The sequence below is a fragment of the Bubalus bubalis genome, chromosome 7 (assembly GCF_019923935.1).
Source record: "Bubalus bubalis isolate 160015118507 breed Murrah chromosome 7, NDDB_SH_1, whole genome shotgun sequence".
NCBI lineage: Eukaryota > Metazoa > Chordata > Mammalia > Artiodactyla > Bovidae > Bubalus > Bubalus bubalis.
In genome coordinates, this window is record NC_059163.1 from 102,669,476 (window position 1) to 102,688,848 (window position 19,373).

The 19,373-nt window shown below is 35.6% G+C and overlaps 1 long non-coding RNA gene across 1 annotated transcript in view; it reads right to left on the minus strand.

Annotated features, from left to right (window-relative positions):
- Window positions 1-2,614: 2,614 nt before the first annotated feature.
- LOC123334506 overlaps window positions 2,615-19,373 on the minus strand; it is a 92,944-nt gene continuing 76,185 nt past the window's right edge. The window contains exon 3 of the long non-coding RNA XR_006552503.2: window positions 2,615-2,758. This is a non-coding gene — a long non-coding RNA (uncharacterized LOC123334506). The remainder of the gene's footprint in view (window positions 2,759-19,373) is intronic.

Below are 19,373 nucleotides of genomic sequence, written 5' to 3' on the forward strand. Positions count from 1 at the left end.
GTTTCCTCAACTTTCTTTTCCACTCTGTAGATTAGTTTTCATTTTTGCTAGGGGACTGCACATGCCTTGATATGGATACAGATCTCAAACTGCAACTCTTTTCTGATCTTGAATAAACCACTTTTGCTGGAGAAATAATTGGTAGTCTATTTGATTTATGTGCACACTTTCTAAAATGTAAATATAACTATGATAATCTTTTATTGAAATATCTAATATCTTAATAAAGAATTTAAAATATAAACATATTTATAATATTAATAAAATATTAAAAATGGTGTCTGCAGTGTTAGACTAACCAGGTAAATATTATGCAAGCAAGTAGGCAACAACACAAATTCCTCAGGAGTTGTGTATTAATGTGGACACAAAATATATTTCATTGATATCTTTATTTTTGTGTAACTTTAAAATTGTGTGCGTGTATGTTACCTGCTCAGTCACATCTGACTCTTTGCAACTCCATGGACTGTAGCCCACCATACTGCTCTGACCATGGAATTCTCATTCCTTTCTCCAGGGGATCTTCTTGACCCAGAGATTGAACCCATGTTTCCTGCAGTGCATCTGAGCCACCAGGAAAGCCCACTTTAAAATTATCAATAAATAATAAAAATATATATTCAATAATTGTGCTGCCTAGCATATTTAGTCCAATTATATTGACATAGTACAGAAAATTCTTTCAAAACTGAATTCAATTTTCCCCAGAAAAAACTTTAAAAAAAATAATTGCATCCAGGCATACAATGCTATTCAACCTTTTAAAAATGTACTTTAATTCCTTTTCCATAGTCCCTTCCTATGTGTCTACTTGGTACATAAATCCCATTTTTCAATGCTTGTCTTTTATTTCTGTCCTAGATCCTACCCAAATTTTCCAGGCAATAAGGTTCTTTATCATTTATGTTTCTAATACTCTGTTCAACCACAAAAGAAAGAAAGAAACTCTGCTTTTTGCCAAGACTCAGATGGGCCTTGAGGGCATTATGTTAAGTAAGTCAGCTAAAGAAAGAAAAATACTATAGGATTCTACTGATATGTGGAATCTTAAAAAAAAAAAAAAAAAAAAAAAAAACTTGTAGATACAGACAGAGAGTAAATTGGTGTTGCAAGAGGCAGGGATGAGGGTGGGGAAAATGGATGAAGAGGGTGAAAACATAGACTCCACTTATAAGACAAAGCAGTCCTGGAGATATAATGTACAACAAGGTGACTAGAGATAACAATACTATTAAAAGACGCTTACTCCTTGGAAGGAAAGTTATGACCAACCTAGATAGCATATTGAAAAGCAGAGACATTACTTTGCCAGCAAAGGTTCGTCTAGTCAAGGCTATGGTTTTTCCTGTGGTCATGTACGGATGTGAGAGTTGGACTGTGAAGAAGGCTGAGCGCCGAAGAATTGATGCTTTTGAACTGTGGTGTCGGAGAAGACTCTTGAGAGTCCCTTGGACTGCAAGGAGATCCAACCAGTCCATTCTAAAGGAGATCAGCCCTGGGATTTCTTTGGAAGGCATGATGCTGAAGCTGAAACTCCAGTACTTTGGGCACCTCATGCAAAGAGTTGACTCATTGGAAAAGACCCTGATGCTGGGAGGGATTGGGGGCAGGAGGAGAAGGGGACAGAAGAGGATGAGATGGCTGGATGGCATCACCGACTTGATGGATGTGAGTTTGAGTGAATTCCAGGAGTTGGTGCTGGACAGGGAGGCCTGGTGTGCTGCAGTTCATGGGGTCACAAAGAGTCAGACACGACTGAGCGACTGAACTGAACTGAACTGTATATTTGAAAGTAAAAAAAAAAAAAAAAATCATGGTGAGCACTAAACTCCAGTTAAATATACAACTAGATTTAAACCATTATAGGCCTTAGTTTAACATTTATATAACAATGTAAATGTTATAAAACTTAAACAAGTACAACTAATGTAACAAACAAAAATTAGGATGGGACAAGAAAGTAGAGCATGCACGTGCATCTTTCAAACACAATCTATATGGTCTCAAGAGAAACACGTATGGTAAAACTGTAACTCTAACCTTGTTATGTTTTTCATTTTCTTGGTTCTTAACTGTAAACAGATCTTTCAAAATATATACTTATACTAAAAAAAAAAAGTTCCCATACAAGAAGAAAAATTAACTATGTGAGGTGACTGATGCCAGTGAATTTACTGTGATAAACATTTTGCAATATATACATGTATCAAAGTATGTTGTGCATATTGGCTTAATACAATGTTAAATGTCATTACCTCAGTAAGACAGGGGAAAAAAAAGTCTTTGACATACTAAGCCCATCACTGGATCTCCTTGAAATTAAAGATCTTAACTTTTAATTTCTGAATATCTCTTTTAATTGATAAACTCCTCTAGAATACTTCTTTTCCCTCCGAGTGACCCGTTATCCCTCTTAACCCAAGTCTCAGTTTATAGCTGGCGAAGGAAATGGCAGCCCACTCCAGTATTCTTGCCTGGAGAATCCTGTGGACAGAGGAGCCTGGCGGGCTGTTGTCCATAGCGTCGCACAGAGTCGGACACAACTGAAGTGACTTAGCATGCATGCCTGCATGCCTTGGAGAAGTAAATGGCAACCCACTCCAGTGTTCTTGCCTGGAGAATCCCAGGGACGGGGGCGCCTGGTGGGCTGCTGTCTTTGGGGTTGCACAAAGTCGGGCACGACTGAAGTGACATAGCGGCGGCAGCAGCAGTTTATAGCATTACATCTAGATTGGAGTTGAAGCTGGAGATTTCCCTGAAATTATATATTTCATCAGAGTTATAATGGTTATAAGTAGAAACAGAAGCAACATCATTAAAAAATATAACAGAACCCAAGTAGTTTTGACTTGTAGTCTATTCTAATGTGTAGAAGAGCTAAACTTGGAGAAACTTTTCATTTCTTATTATGTGAAATAGTTACTAGGTCTCATATAGATATCACAGAATACAATGAAGACACACGAAAGCCAAGAATCCAATGAATAGTTCCTAGTCATGTCCAGCTATAATAAAAACTATGGTTTTCCTTCCTGAAGGACTATTCTGGGTCTTTTGCAAATTTAAAAAGTGCTCAGTATAGTGTGTGCCTCTTCGTTTGTGCTTCATAAATATTATGTGTCATTACACTTATTATTGGGTGCCTGTAGTATGTCATCAAATGCTTTATCTGAACATATGATAATAACTCTTGAATCATTGTTCTGAGTTACTCAGTTTCAAACACAGATAACTTCAGTCAAATATTTATATGAGTCATCATCCTATAACAGAAACTCACCCTACATATTTTGCCTTAAAGTTAATAGAAAATGGAGAAGGAAATGGCAACCTCCTCCAGTATTCTTGCCTGGAGGATTCCATGGACAGAGGAGCCAGGTGGGCTACAGTCCATGGGTTTGCAAAGAATCGGAATTGACTTAGTGACTAAACAACACCCTATCCATTTTGCCTTAAAGTTACTAGAAAAAGTCACCTTCTTGAAAGATAATTCTTGAGCTCAACTTTATTCAATGTTTCCATCTGGATCTATACTGTTTTATTTGCCTCCTTAAGGGTTATATGCTGTGATAAGAAAACCCTGAGGTAAACTTAAATTTTATAATTATGTTCTATTATATTTTCTTTAAAAAGAAAAACATAACTTGTTTACTGAAAAAGTTCAAAAAATTTTAAAACAAAAAAAAAACTCACAACACATTAAGGAGCATAATGAAGCACATTTTCACAATATGAGAGAACTAGGTTTGGTTTGGAAATGAGTTATAAATGCATTATTAAAAAAAACAGCTTAATAATTAACTCAAAGCTCTAATCAGTAGTAAGAGCTAATAATTAGCATGGATTTTTATGTTTATGAAAAAATAATGAAATAAGAAATCATCTGGTTAGACTGGAGTCTGCCTAGTTTTCCAAAAAAATATGGTTTGGGATCTTAAATTTTTGGATTCTGTTCTAAGTAAGAAAATTAGGTTTTCGACCCTTCACTGGGGTTGTGGAAAGTTCTTACACATTTTTCTTATGAAACTCATGAAGAAATCAAATGAAAATAAATTATCCAAGCTAATGCATATGAAACTGGATGCAAAGTTTACATTAATTGACAGTTTCAGGAAGTATTTACTAAAAGCCTTGCTTTTAACTTAGTTACAACTATAGTAATTTTTATTATTTTCACTGTTAGGGTATTAACTCAATGTGTATTTGAAATATTGGCTAATTTCCTTCAATGTTAGTTATATATTGTCCTTTGCCTTTCATTATGTATATAAAGAAAGAACACATGTGAATATGAATGCATAGCATGAAAATGAAGATGGCACAAGGGAAGTAAACTAGGAACTTGGAGCACTAATTGTCATAATAACAGACTTAGTTTAGGTTCACTGAGGCCTTTTTTTTTTCTTTCTTTCCTTTTTTTTTTTTTTAGCAGCATTTGCCTTGTTTAACAACAGGAAAAAATTTACATTATCTCAAAAATATTAGTCTTTGAGTTTTCTCAGCCAGAAAACCCTGCAATCATAAGCCATATTCCTTGGAGGCTCCAAGGTCAAATCACAAAAACTCAATTGAATGATGTGTGTTAGTCGCTTAGTCGTGTCTGACTCTTTGCAACCCCATGGACTGTAGCCCACCAGGCTCCTCTGTCCATGGAATTCTCCAAGAAAGAATACTGGAGTGGCTTGCCATTTCCTTCTCCAGGGGATCTTCCTGACCCAGGGATCAAACCTGGGTCTCCTGCATTGCAGGCAGATTTTTCACCACCTAAGCCACCAGGAAATTGAATTGATAGCCTTTCTTTTTGTATGCTAGGTGATTCTGTCTTAGGCAGAACTCTACAGCACTATCTTTGTGCCTCCATCTATAAGGGAAAGCTAATGCACTCTTTCACCTGGCTGAAGTACACAGAATCAAGAAAACACATTTTGATCTCAATAAACTTAGGTAGTAGTAGGATTTCAAAGCACTTTTGTCACACATAATCTCTCCATAAGTGATAATGAGAATTGCAATGATTTGGCCATAACTTGGGCTGAAGTGAAGTGTTAGTTGCTCAGTTGTGTGTGACTCTTTGTAATCCCATGGACTTGTAGACCCCCAGGATCCTCAGTCCACAGAATTCTCCAGGCAAGAATACTGGAGTGGGTAGCCATTCCCTTTTCCAGAGGATCTTCCTGACCCAGGGGTTGAATCTGGGTCTCCTGCATTACAGGTAGGTTCTTTACCATCTGAGCCACCAAGGAAGACCAAAGCAAAATAAGTGATAAGTTATTGCCATTCTGATACACACACCTTTATAGTCACACTCTTTTCATCTCTGCAGTCTCCCCTTATGTCTCCTTTCCAAGCGCTGTGTTAACATCACTTAGTTTCACATACAGTTGGCACTGAACCCTTTCTTTCTTCCTTCCAATGTATTATGTTACTTCAGCAGCAGCATCACTATCAGATGTCAAGTACCTACTACATATAGGGGTTTCCAAATGACAGAATAAAATGGGTTTGAGGGGAAATCCACTTTTCTCCCATAAATTCAGAAGTATGATATCAGCTCCTCATGCATGTATGTGTGTGTGTGTGTGTGTGTGTGTCTGTGTTAGTCACTCAGTTGTGACCGACTGTTTGTGACCTCATGGACTGTGGCCTACCAGTCTCCTCTGCCCATGGGGCTCTCCAGTCAAAAACTACTGGAGTGGGTAGCCATTCCCTTCAATAGGGGATCTTCCCAACCCAGGGATTGAACCTGGGTCTTCTGCATTGAAGGCAAATGCTTTACCATCTGAGCCACCAGAGAAGTCCTAGCAACTCCTTACAGAAGTGTTTAATCATTATGAGTCACAGGAAATCCTCTTAAAAATGAGCCCATTAAAAAAGAAAATAATATGGTATACCTCCCTTTTCTATGGCCAAATATTAATGACACCATGTCTTCCTCTTCCTCACTACAAGCAGATTGATAGACCTATTCCTCCTTGAGAGGCACGTGCAATACACCTTTCAACTAACAAGTTCTATGTACCCATATTTTCTAGTGCACTTTTTCTCTTTCCTACTTGTTCTTATAAGATGGAGGAACATTTCTCATTTTAACTATGATGCTCTTCACAGTTTATAAGAGCTATCTGACATGTTTTAAAAGTCAGAAATAAAGTGTACACTGTGTTATTTTAACAAGATTCATTGCTTTAGGCAGAGCAACAACAGGACTTCAGGGCAGTTTATTCCAATTTCTTTACCAAATATCTCCCACACTAATAAACATTCAGCTTTTCACAAGCAAAGGCTGTTCTTCAGATGTGAAGAGATTCTTCTCCAACAGTTAATCAAAGAGTACTCTGTGTGATATCAAGATATTTTCATTTGATCCATTGACTACCTGATATTTTCAAACGTTCTTTTTTTTTTTTTTAACCTAATTATCATTATCACCAGAGAGTTTGGTTCTTTCTTCCTTTCTAAACTATCACTACATTCTACCTTGTTTTCTTTTCAAAGAGTTTCCCAAGCAGCTACATCTTCCTAAATGCACTTATTCCAGCAAACTAAGAGGAAGGGGACCTAAAAAAAACCTGCATGAAGACACACAGTGCCTTGGGAGGATGATAGAAATACCACTTGAAAGAAAGCCAAACACTTGATCTGTGAGTGCACTTTAAAAGTGTCGAGGTCATAAAAAACAAGGACAGGCTGAGGAACTGTTACAGACTAGAAGAGGCTAAGGAGAAATCACAACAACATAATCCTGGAGCAAAAAAGGGCCCACAGAGGCAAAAAATGGAGAAAGTCACATCAGGTCAATACATTAACAGTTATTGTAGCAATGTTAATTTTCTGTTCTTACCACTGTGCTGTGGTTGCACGAGGATGTTCACATTAGGGGAAGTCAGTGAGGTGAGGACCATAGGAAATTATTCAGACTTTATTTTTCCAGCTTTTCTGTATTTTTTTATCAGTTCAATTTTTAAAATAAATAAATCAATTAAAAAAAAAAAACAAAACTGAAAGCCTATGCAAACACCAAAGAAATTTTGGTTGAAGCTTAACTTACAGAGAAACTGGAGAATCTAGAGAGAGAAATGAGTAGACATATATGTGGAAAATCAAACTTTACTTTGTAGCAGAGCAATCTAAATGAATCAGCTAACGAGTTCTGGAGAAACAGCAGAGTAAAGGGCCAGGCCTCGAAGGCAGAGAGCAGGAATCACGATTCTTCATGATATTCTTCAACATTCCCAGCAACAGAGGAAAGAAAACAAGCTTGAGTAAGCAGCAAGCCATCTGCTGCCATTCTGTGAGTGCCTCTTCTCCCTCCGCCAGCATTTAGTTTATGCTTCTTAAAAGGAAAAATGTGCAGTTGGTCACTGCGACAGGGTGTCTTTCATTAAGAGTGCTTGATGGACCTACCAATATTAGTGTTTATGGAGATAAAAAGTATTCCTCTTTCAGAATCTCAGATATAAAAACAAGATGAAAAAAATAATCTACTAATTCACACAAATTGTTCTGCACAGTGATGACCTAGATTGCAGAGAAAGATTTTGAATATCCTCTATTAGAAATGATAAAATGAGTATCTAAGAAAAGTTTTAGTTCTTAATAGTATATTGAGTTTACTTAGCATAGCAGATTTTCTAAGCGTTTCAAAATACATTATACCATCATGACATCCTTATAAAATATCAATATATCCAATTTTTCATATGAAAAAAGTAAAATTTCACAAGGTATATTAATTGCACAATCTACATATGGCAGCAACTGACATTTGGCTTGAGTGCAGAGGAGCTCCACAGGCATGGTAAACAGATAGCCTCTGACCCTGGGAGGGAGGAAGGTGATAAGCAGCTCTGAGTTGGCTGTCATGCAGGACTGCAGGCCTGATGTGATCATATCTGCCAGTTTTTCAGGAGGAAATCGAAGTTTCATCAAATAAAATTTTGTCAGCCAAAAACCGAGTGTCTTGTTTCTACTCCAACTCAGGTGGTAATGGAATTTTGGAAATATATTTGTAGATATAATACTACATTGATTTTCTCATCAACTCTCACTTGAAAACTAAAAGGTAGAATAAATTTGTGGCATTTTACTACATCTATTGTGAAGTATAAACATTTTACATCATAGAACTATTATGCAATATTTCTTAATATTTAAGGATTTAAAACTTAATTTTTTTAAAAGAAAAGACTACTGTGCCTGCCAAATTTTGTGCATTTACCAAAACATCTGAATTGTACTTTTTGTAAAAATTCTTGAAAATTTTTAAAGAGGAAGAGAAAAAAAGAAACTCTTGAATAATTTATTTCTCCACTATGTTATTGATTTGTTATCAGAATCATATAAGAAGATGCATGTGGAAGGGATGATATTTTATAAAATGCTGTACAAAGATAAGGAATTATTATATCTGTATTTTATTTTACTTTACGAAAAAATGTTTGTCCTGGAACTTTTATCCTGGCACTCACAAACTATCATAGTATACTATCATAGTTGAGTAAAAGAGTGTATGCAGGACTGAGTTCACGTCTATGGAATTTTACCCTCTTGCTTACAATGTTCTATGTAGGAAATGAGTACAATGAAATAGATAAAATTTAGCTTTCAAGTCAGAACTGATAAAGAACTTAATGCATGTTGCATGTATGAACACATATTTCAGAAATAACCTTGTCAAATATCAGAATAGAAAAAAAAATAAGTTTTTTTTCACCAACTAGTTAATTTGCTATGAGATAAAATTAATAACTATATAATTCTTTAGTTCAGTTCAGTTCAGTTCAGTTCAGTTGTTTAGTTCTGTCCGACTCTTTGCCACCCTATGAATTGCAGCATGCCAGACCTCCCTGTTCATCACCAACTCCCGGAGTTCACTCAGACTCACGTCCATCGAGTCGGTGATGCCATCCAGCCATCTCATCCTCTGCTGTCCCCTTCTCCTCCTGCCCCCAATCCCTCCCAGCATCAGGGTCTTTCCCAATGAGTCAACTCTTCACATGAGGTGCCCAAAGTACTGGAGTTTCAGCTTTAGCATCAGTCCTTCCAGTGAACACCCAGGACTGATCTCCTTTAGAATGGACTGGTTGGATCTCCTTGCAGTCCACAGGACTCTCAAGAGTCTTTTCCAACACCACAGTTCAAAAGCATCAATTCTTCAGCGTTCAGCTTTCTTCACAGTCCAACTCTCACATCCATACATGACTTATCACTTCCCAAATACATGGGAATACCAGAAAACTAATGAAGAAAACTAAGCAAATATGTATGTGTCATTGCATTTCTTTACACAGCAAGGGTAAGAAATAGGGACTTATTTTGTAGACATAAACTTGAATAAATAGCTCTGGGCCAAGCCATAGTCCCTCACAGCTCACAGGATGTCTCATGATGAACTTCTGCTTTTACCTCTTAAGAAAAGAAAATCTGAACCAGGTTTTAATCCCCAGTTTTTACAGAGCTTTCCACTCAGACTTTAAAGCCAGATTGACTAGATTCTGAGTTCTGTCATTTACTGTTAGAATGTGCAAGTTATTTAATTTTCTTATTGTCAGGTTCTTGATACATAAATGTATGGTGTTAAAAAGCACTTACGTTTTAGATAAGGAACATCTAAAACTGACTCCAATTTATTAACAAAGAGTAATTTTTAGATTTTGTGCTCTCAAGGAACACAGCTATTTTTCAAACAGAAAAAGAGATTCTACTCTGCATTGTCTGATGTTGTATGTTATTTTGACATACAAGAAGTATTCATTGTGTGGGTTTTGATAGTATTCAAGAGAGATTTATTATTCTCTTGACTTCAGTTTTAGAAAGAGCTAATTTCATATATATGTATAAATTATATGCTAAGAAATAAACATCAATGATTTATATATGTAACTTTCAATGTCCCAGTGTGTTTTCTTTCCCACAATGTAATTGCTATTATTTCAAAAATATTCTGTTATACAAATTGGAGTGTATTTTAGATTCTAATAGAAATATCTGTTAGCAGTTACTTAGGAATCTGTGTGACAGGCACTGGGCTAAACATATCACACACAACACTGTGTTGGTAAGGAATAAAAGTAGAAACTTTGGAGTAGATATCCGGAGTTCAAATTTCAGCTCAGCTAATTTCTAGCTAAGTGAATAAGGGGAAATTATGTAACCTTTCTGTGTCTCAGTTTGCACAATTGTAATATGGATCCCATATAGAGCTGTTAAAAGGATTAACTAATAGAGCTTTCAGGTCAGTGCCTGGCATATAGAAAACACAGAATTAGTGATTATTAGTATTAAATATTTTGTCACTTCTGTTTTATTTTTTTTCAGAATCACTATAGTAGGCCTAAATAGCAAAACTGGCTATGAGAAGACCTGAATTTCAAATTCTAATCTTTGTTGTGACCTTGGTTGAGTCATATGAAGTCACTGAGCTTTAATTCACTTATCTGTAAAACATGCTAACAAGATTTGACTAATGACCTACTATTATGGTCAAGTAGAATAATATAAAAGGTATAAAACCGTAATGAAAATACAAACCTCTTGTTATCTAAACACAGAAAAAAATGAATATTTATTATATCTTGCCTTTTCTTTCATAACATTTCCCTCAGTCCATTCTGCTGCTGCTGCTGCTAAATCGCTTCAGTCATGTTTGACTCTGTGCGACCCCATAGACGGCAGCCCACCAGGCTCCCCCGTCCCTGGGATTCTCCAGGCAAGAACACTGGAGTGGGTTGCCATTTCCTTCTCCAATGCATGAAAGTGAAAAGTTAAAGTGAAGTTGCTCAGTCGTGTCCGACCTTCAGCGACCCCATGGACTGCAGCCTTCCAGGCTCCTCCGTCCATGGGATTTTCCAGGCAAGAGTACTGGAGTGGGGTGCCATTGCCTTCTCTGCAGTCCATTCTAACCCCACCCAATAGAGGGTTTCAAAACTATAATCCCAAATGGCAATGGTTTCTATATGTGTTTGAAGATACAATGTACCAAACAAGAAATATTTAAAGTAGCTCCTTTCTTAAAGAACAAACTATAATCTGGAGCAAGTTCTTCTACGTGCAAAAATCAAATTAGAAAATATGCATTTTCTAATTCACAAGAGGAAAACAATGATAGCATTTTCTCAAGATTGAGACTTTCTTTTGCTTATTTTTTTCCTTGTCTTTCCTACCTGCCTATTCTTTATCTGCTAGGGAACCTCAAAGTGACAAAATGAATTTTTAGTATCAAACACATATTAATTAAACGCCTCAGACTCAGCCATCCTTTTTCCTTGGCAGCCTCTTTTCTGACTGATACATGTACCTGTGGTTTTGCTCTTTATTTTGTTGATAAAATATCATTTTTCCTGCTATTTAGTGGTTATGATACTGGGTGGAAATGTTTCAGGGTAACACGTTGTCCAAGGAGAATCACTTATGTGGTATTTCCCACACTAGGCAGAAGAACTTTTCAGTAATCAGGTAGGATTTTACCAAACCAAGTAGAGATTTGTGAAAGTAATTGGACATATTCTTCCCTTAGGATGGATATTTTTAAAATGACTATAATGTACATTATATAATTACCTAAAACTTAATTTTTCCACAAACTCTGGCACCATATATTGGTCTGATTTAAAAAAAAAAAAAAACTTAGTCACTGAAATTCACTAGTGGGAATCAATATGTGACTAGTTATCAGATATGACTAAAACAACTTTTCTCTTATTTTACAATAGAAAAGAGAAATTCTGCTGATAAGTCAGAATTTATTTGAGTTTTCAGTAGACACCTGCGATTGGATGGTGTTTCGGATTTAAACTTTGCTTTGTAATTCTTCTAAATCTTTTCTTACTATGTACTCCTAAAAGTAGAAAAATGTGGAATTTTTCTTTGGATGCTCTAGGCTGATAAAGTATGAAATTTCTTTGAAGTTTTCTGTTTCATTTTTTTAAGTTGTGTGAACTTGGCATTCTGTTTTAATAGAGGTGAAACTCTTTTAAAAGAAAAAAATATTAAAAATAAAAATAATAAAATTAATAGTAATGTATAGGACACTAATGTCTAGTAATGTATACAAGGAAGATGTTTATCAATGAAGACAGTGTCTCAAATTTTTATGTCTATACAAATCTCCTAGTAATTTTGTTATGATATAGATTCAAATCCAGTTGTCTTGAGAAGTGCCTAATATTCTGCATTTCTGAAGGCTCCTGTGTGAGGAGATGCTGCTGGTCTCCAGACTATATTCTGAGTAGCAAAGTTTTAAAAGGACAATTGAAAAAAATATCCAGATGAGTCTCATGTAGACTTATTACAGAGGTGTGAAATTCTGAAGTCATGTAGAAATATAAAGGTAATGAATATGAGCAGTGATTTTTAAATTATAAACAAAACATAAAAATTCCTCATTTCAATTAAATTCTAGCTACCTAAATAATTACTCAAAAGCAAACTGGTATTGCTCAGTTTACACACATACTTTAGGTTCTAATTTAGTGTTATATTAAACTGAACAGATTCCCTTTATGCCCTAAGTGATCCAATTTGTTTCTTCAGTGAAGCCAGTTCTTCCACTCTGACCCTAGCCAGGGTCTAAGGATCAGAGTCATAAACACAGGTTTGTAAAGCCCCAGAAACGGTAATGATGGGCCCAGAATTTTAATCCATTTTGACTCTAGAACCTGGCCATATACAATATAATGCATATTTCCTTTGCTGTAAACTCTAAAGCTCTAAGTTGTAAAGACATTACAAATGGAAGAAGTTAATATATTGAAAATAATTATTTTTCTTGAACTTGTGTTAAAGGCAATTGATAGCATACACCACTATATACAAGGTATGGGCTTCCCAGGTGGAACTAGTGATAGAGATCCTACTTGCTAATGCAGAAGATAGAAGAGATGCCAGTTCAATCCCTGGGTCAGGAAGATCCCCTGGAGGAGAGCATGGCAGCCCACTCCAGTATTCTTGCCTGGGAAATCCCATGGACAGAGGAGCCTGGCAGGCTACAGTCCATGGGTTTGTAAAGAGCTGGACACAACTGAAGCGACTTAGCATAGCATAGCACCCAAGGTACTAAAAATATGTTGAACTGAATATATTTTTTTAGGTATGTTCTACAATAAAGCAGAATTCCATAATGTCTGATTCAGATAATATTCAGTCTCAGAAATTTGACTTGATGTTTACCTAATGCAAGATACAGCATAATCATATTATGAGAAAAGTGAGGATCTGTATTCATCATTCAGGTCACTTATGAAGTTATTCTAGAAGAACTCTACCATTTTGAATAGTTTCAAATACACTTGTTACATTTTCCTGGTCTGGGAAATAGACATTTATATATTATATCTATTTATTAGAGATAGTTTTTTTCATAGTACCTTTAAAATTAGTACTTCAAGGAGAGGGGTACTGAGTGTCCAAAATTTCTACTATTTGTTAGTAAAATACTAAAGTGTTAGAAAATCATCTAACACAGCTACATTTTTCTCCAAAATTTAAAATATTTTAAGTTTCTGAGAGCTTAACTTGTGCAATTAAATCAGTGACGGCTGAGGAAGACAGAAGTTCAAAGAGTGGTTCAATCAAACCACTAAACCAGGAAAGTGGAAAATTGCATTTTGTAGCTTTGAGTTAGGTAGGTTATTACATGAATATGTATGCACATGTTTGTTTTCTATGTTTATTAATTTGGAGTTCTTCACTTCTCTTTTACCCTTTCTATAGCCCCTTATTTAATCGAGTTGATATTTCTTTAATCTCTTGATGGCATTTCTCACATTATAAGCTTTTCCTCATCTCATTTTAATATCATTTAGTATTTAAGAAGAGTACCTATTTGCAAACCCATTTATTAGTCATGCTCCAAAGTAAACACTCTGTATGAGCCCTCTGGAATCCCTGAAATTAAACTAGATAACTAACTCAAATGAATACAGGGCTGATGTGCTTTCAATCAGATAGCAATGTGCAACAGATGATCCCACTTTGATTACTTGTGTATTTTCATGCAAAACCAGGATATACTGTAGACCATGGTATTTATCTTGAATTTTATAGGCCCATGAACTGATTTCAGGGATCCATAAACTAGTTGATAATAGGTAGAATTATACATATATATGTATATATACATATGTGCATTTTTTCTGGAAAGAGGAGATATTGCTTTCAGGAACTTCTCAAAAGGGCTTAAAGCGCCCTAAAAGAGTAAGAATCACTGTCATAAGCCAGGACCAGGATAATGGGAAATACAAATTCTGCAAGCTAAGATAAGATATGGAAGAATGTGGCAAACATTACCAGCAGTCCTGAAACTCCTCAAGTGGGCAGAAAACACTAGCACTGGTTGAACTACTATGAGGCAGGCTCTGCGTCACATGCCTTTTGTATCTCATTATATCTTAGCTACATCTCTGTGAGATGATTCTCCTTTACTCTATTTCACAATCGAAACATTTGAGAGTCAGAAGAACTAAATGTTTTTCAATTTGTTGTTGTTGTTTAGTCACTAAGTCGTGTCTACCTCCTTTGTAACTCCAGTGACTGTAACCTGCCAGGCTGCTTTGTCCATGGGATTTCCCAGGCAAGGATACTGGAGTGGGTTGCCATTTCCTCTCCGGGGGACCTTCCCGACCCAGGGATGGAACCCACATCTCCTGCATTAACAGGTGGATTCTTTACCACTGAACCACCTGGGAAGCCCAATTAGCAATTAGACCTCAACATTTATTGACACAATTATTTGTACTGGTCACGGCTTCATGCATTATTTCATATAATCCTCACAACAACCTCCTGAGGAAAGTGTTGCTGTTCACTTGGTTGTGTCTGACTCTTTGTGACCCCATGGACTGCAGCACACTGTGCTTCATCCTTATTTAATAGAAGAGTAATCGGAAATTTAGAAGTTTATGTCGCTTACTCACAACTACACAATTAGAGAACCAAGATAAAATCAAACAATATATAAAACAAATTATGGACCTAGATATTAGTATTTTAAATCAGATGTAACTCAAAATTCATATTAATCTTATTAGGGCACAACTCCTAAAAAAGCAACAACATTAATTTATAATTTATAGTCTACCAAAAAGATTTTACATCTTAAAGGGAATAAGAGTAGGAGAAAATAGTATTAGAAGACCTATAAGAATTGGCCAAAACTCTTTAGACAAGAGATGATTTCAAGAGATTCTTCTTTGTTTAGAATTTTAGGACTTAAGAGAGAAATCTTAATATAATATAGTCCAACTGCCATTTGATGCTGAATTTCCTCTACTCTATCTCATTCAGATCAGTATCCAGTTTTTGCTTAAAATTTTCTTTGGGTAAAAATGCATTATCTCTTGGATAGCCCATTATAATGTTTTAAATTTTCACAATGGAAAAATTATTACTGTTCTTGTTCAGTTGCTAAATGATTTGCAATCGCATGGACTGCAGTACACCAGGCTTCCCTGTCTTTCACTGTCTCCCTGAGTTTACTCAAACTCAAGTCCATTGAGTCAGTGATTCTATCCAACCATTTCATTTTCTGTTGCCTCTGTCTCCTCCTACCCTCAATCTTGTCCAACATCAAGGTCTTTTCCAAAAAGTTGTCTCTTCACATCAGATGGCCAAGTATTGGAGTTTCAGCTTCAGCATCAGTCCTTCCAATGAATAGTCAGGGTTGATTTCCTTTAGGATTAAGACTGGTTCGATCTCCTTGCTGTCCTAGATAAGGGAATGGCAAACCACTCCAGTATTCTTGCCTCAGGAACCCCATGAACAGTATGAAAAGGTAGAAATTATAAAGGAAATAAATTATTTCCTGACCTGGAATATAATTCAACTAGGTTGAGCAACCCAAGGCTAAATTCATATAGACAGCATGTAAATATTCTCTTCTTTTTTTTCCATTCCATTTGAGTATTTGTCCTCTTTCGGTTTTATATATCCTCTTTTAAGATTATTTTTATTGACCAAAAACAGATGCAAAATATCAAAGATCTTTATTCTTAATCACTGACTGACAGCAACAAGCTTTGCCGTTTTTTTGATTTTTCAAATCCAAATTTACCTGAGATCTGCTTGTGCATGCAGTTGGATGGTTCTTTCTGGGAAACTAACCATTCTCTTACTCATCAGAATCTTTCATGATTACTGAGTTAAAATTGCATTTGTGGTAACATTTTCATTTTAGAAGCCTCATGACACATTCTGATTCATAATTCTTATATTTTTTAACAAAATAAAGGGGAAAATAAGCTTTTCCCCTTTGTTCCAACTGCCTTATTTTTTTCTCTAATGTTTTCTTGTGTGATAATTGTCAGGGTCACCCTCAAATAGGTGGTGAATTGGCAAATAACAAATGAATAGACCAGACTAACTAAAAGTGCTGGTACTGAATTATGAAGAAACAAAATACAAATTGCTAATAAGAGATTTGTGTTACTTTTACCAGTGTGAAAATAATCTATAAAGAGTAAAATAGTCTTCCAATTTTTAATATATGTCTTCTAGTTCTGATCAAGGTTGATCAATAACCTGATAATCTAGTGATATCTTAAGCTTGGTGTTTACTCATTTATATTCATTTAAACATTGAATAACCTGATTTTCTCCTTTTTCCCCCCTATAATATGTTTTCAACTCAAGCTTCTGGAAAAGTCATGGTAGAAGCCTTTTGTACCCTGTGGTTCTGCCCAAGACATCTGAAGCTTCTTCAATAAGAGAGAGATTTTTGAGCCATATTTAATAAAGGAAAAGAAAAATACCAGGATTCTCAACCATCATCTACTTTCATATGTTAAAACAATGTAAAGTTTAGAGAAAAATGTAACTGTTTGTCCAAATAGAAGTAGTGAGTGTAGTATAGTAATCTGGTTCCATCTACTTACTTTCCTACTTATAATGGAAAGAATTTTCAAGAATATTATCAAGATAATATATCTTTATCCTAAAGATATGGGGGTACCAGTTTAATGGTCACCATTTTTTCTCTTGAAACACTCCTACAACATTCCTGTTATTGTTATTTCTAAACTAATTCATTTCCAATAACAAAAAATGGCATAGGTTTTGCTTTTGTCTATTTTCTTTCTCTTATATGTTGTTAATATCATCTTCTGCCTTTACAATAGTCTTCAAATCTGTGCTATCATCATTATAGTAACATCCTTCCACAGAATGAGCTTTCAGCTTTCTGCATGCTCTGTTTTTGCCCATTATCTATTTCAAGAAGTATGGTACAGCAAAAGTCACTAAATGACATAAACACCCTGCTTGTAATAAATCGATTACATTAAAACCAATAACAATATATTATGCTATGTACTTCTGAAGTTTAAAAATATAATTTAAGTTTGTTTTTCCATAATCCAGAGGAAATACATAATCAACTGTCCCTTTGTCTTAGTTCAGACAGCTTATCTGTACTTTTCAATATTTTAAACGTACATGTAATGTCTTGAAAAGAGTAATTTTCTATCCATCTTCCTGCCTCCATAGAATCTACAGGTGTGCAGGCTTCACTTCCTAAATAAATTCTGGAGTACCTTGTCATCTAATTCGAAAAGGAAGTTCTCTCCTCAGTTTGGAAACATAACTTTTTAAAATCCCATTAGAATGGATTTTGTTTGAGAACAGGAAAATAAAGGGTGGAAGATGACAAAATTTCAGTTCCCAAGCAAGCGAATCTGGTGCAAGCAATCTGGTGCCATTAATGCTAGAGCTGTCAGGAACGCAGCTTGCAGGAACAGGAACAGACAGCACTTGTTTCAGAGCCTAAACTTAAAGCTTCAACAGTGAGCAGGGAAATGACATTTACATTGAGATGCAAATTACAGCCAATGACACTGTTCATTTATGTAAGATGAGTTTATTTTGGTGTTCAGAAATATAAATTGAAACCCTGTGTTTTCTTTTAAAGAGACTGCATAGAGTGTAAGGCTTAAACTTGCCCCTGACGTACCAAGAAAATGCAAAGGTCATTTCACTGCCTACATATGAGTATTGATACAATGCAAAGGTAATTCTGTTTAAGAAGATATCTAAATTAGTAAGATTATTTCTAGGTTCTCCTGGAAAGGCCATCACTTTTGAGGCAATGGAAAGTCTATAAAACGGTTAAAACCTTCCATGCAGAAATATGCAAACACTTCTCCCTTAGCCCTGAACATTAGGTAAATAAGTTCACAACTGTGTACTCTAAGAGACAACTCATGTATTTCACAGGACTAAATGATTGAAAGATATTTTGAAATGCTATTTAATTTTAATTTCTATCTCCCGGTGCAAATAGATTATGGGTTTATTTTTTCTATACAAATTCCTAGAGAATATGATTCTCTAATACCTGTGATACTATATTAAAACAATTTATCATAAGGAAGCCTGGGAGATCAACCCTAACACTAAATCCTTCCAATTAGTACCCTGACTTAAACCTTCCTTAGTGGAAACTCCAAACAATGATCAACTACCGTATAGTGTGTATTTAAATTTGCTCCTTCAATAACTCTTTGCATAATCCTATCACAGCACCAGTCACACTGGAAAAAAGCTACACCTGTCTCTCACCTGCTGGACTGGTCACCCTTTGATGGCAGTGTATCTTCCTAGTGTCTATCTTAGTATCTGGAACACAGTATGCATTCAGTAAAGGTTGAGTTATATTATGTTTGTTATATTCTTTTATGTACACTATTTTTTAATCTAAATACTTCCAAGCATTTTAATTATTAATAGTTATTTCTCAGGAGAAGGAAATGGCAACCCACTCCAGTGTTCTTGCCTGGAGAATCCCAGGGATGGGGGAGCCTGGTGGGCTGCAGTCTCTGTGGTCGCACAGAGTCGGACACAACTGAAGTGACTTAGCAGCATCAGCAGCAGCAGCAGTTATTTCTCAAACTCTTTCTGGAATTCATCAACACAATTTATCAACAGCATCCCAATAAATGTTTTACAGCTATGATAACAACACAAACTATAGCTTTTTAGTTGCTTTGCTATTAGTTTCAAGGCCCATCAAGTTGTCATGTTATACACTGCTTATAGTATAATCTTTATGACTAATATATAGTCTGTATTTGAGATAATTAGAGGGGGAAATAAATGCTGCTTAGTTCAAACCACACTGTTGATTCTACCTTAACATATTGCTATAATCCTCAGTTATGTTGGAAGAAAAATGATCAAGGCAACTTTAACAATGAATAGAAGGCAAATATCAGTAACAACAATAGTTTAAAAAGACATAATGTCAAAGCTATTTCCAGAAGTCATCTTCTCATTGCTTTAGAGATCGTAGCAATTCTCTCTTGGGTTCCAGTTAACCAGATTCCTTCCATCACTTTTCCCACTTTGGCACCCTGAATGACTTCGAAAAAGCTCACACCAGC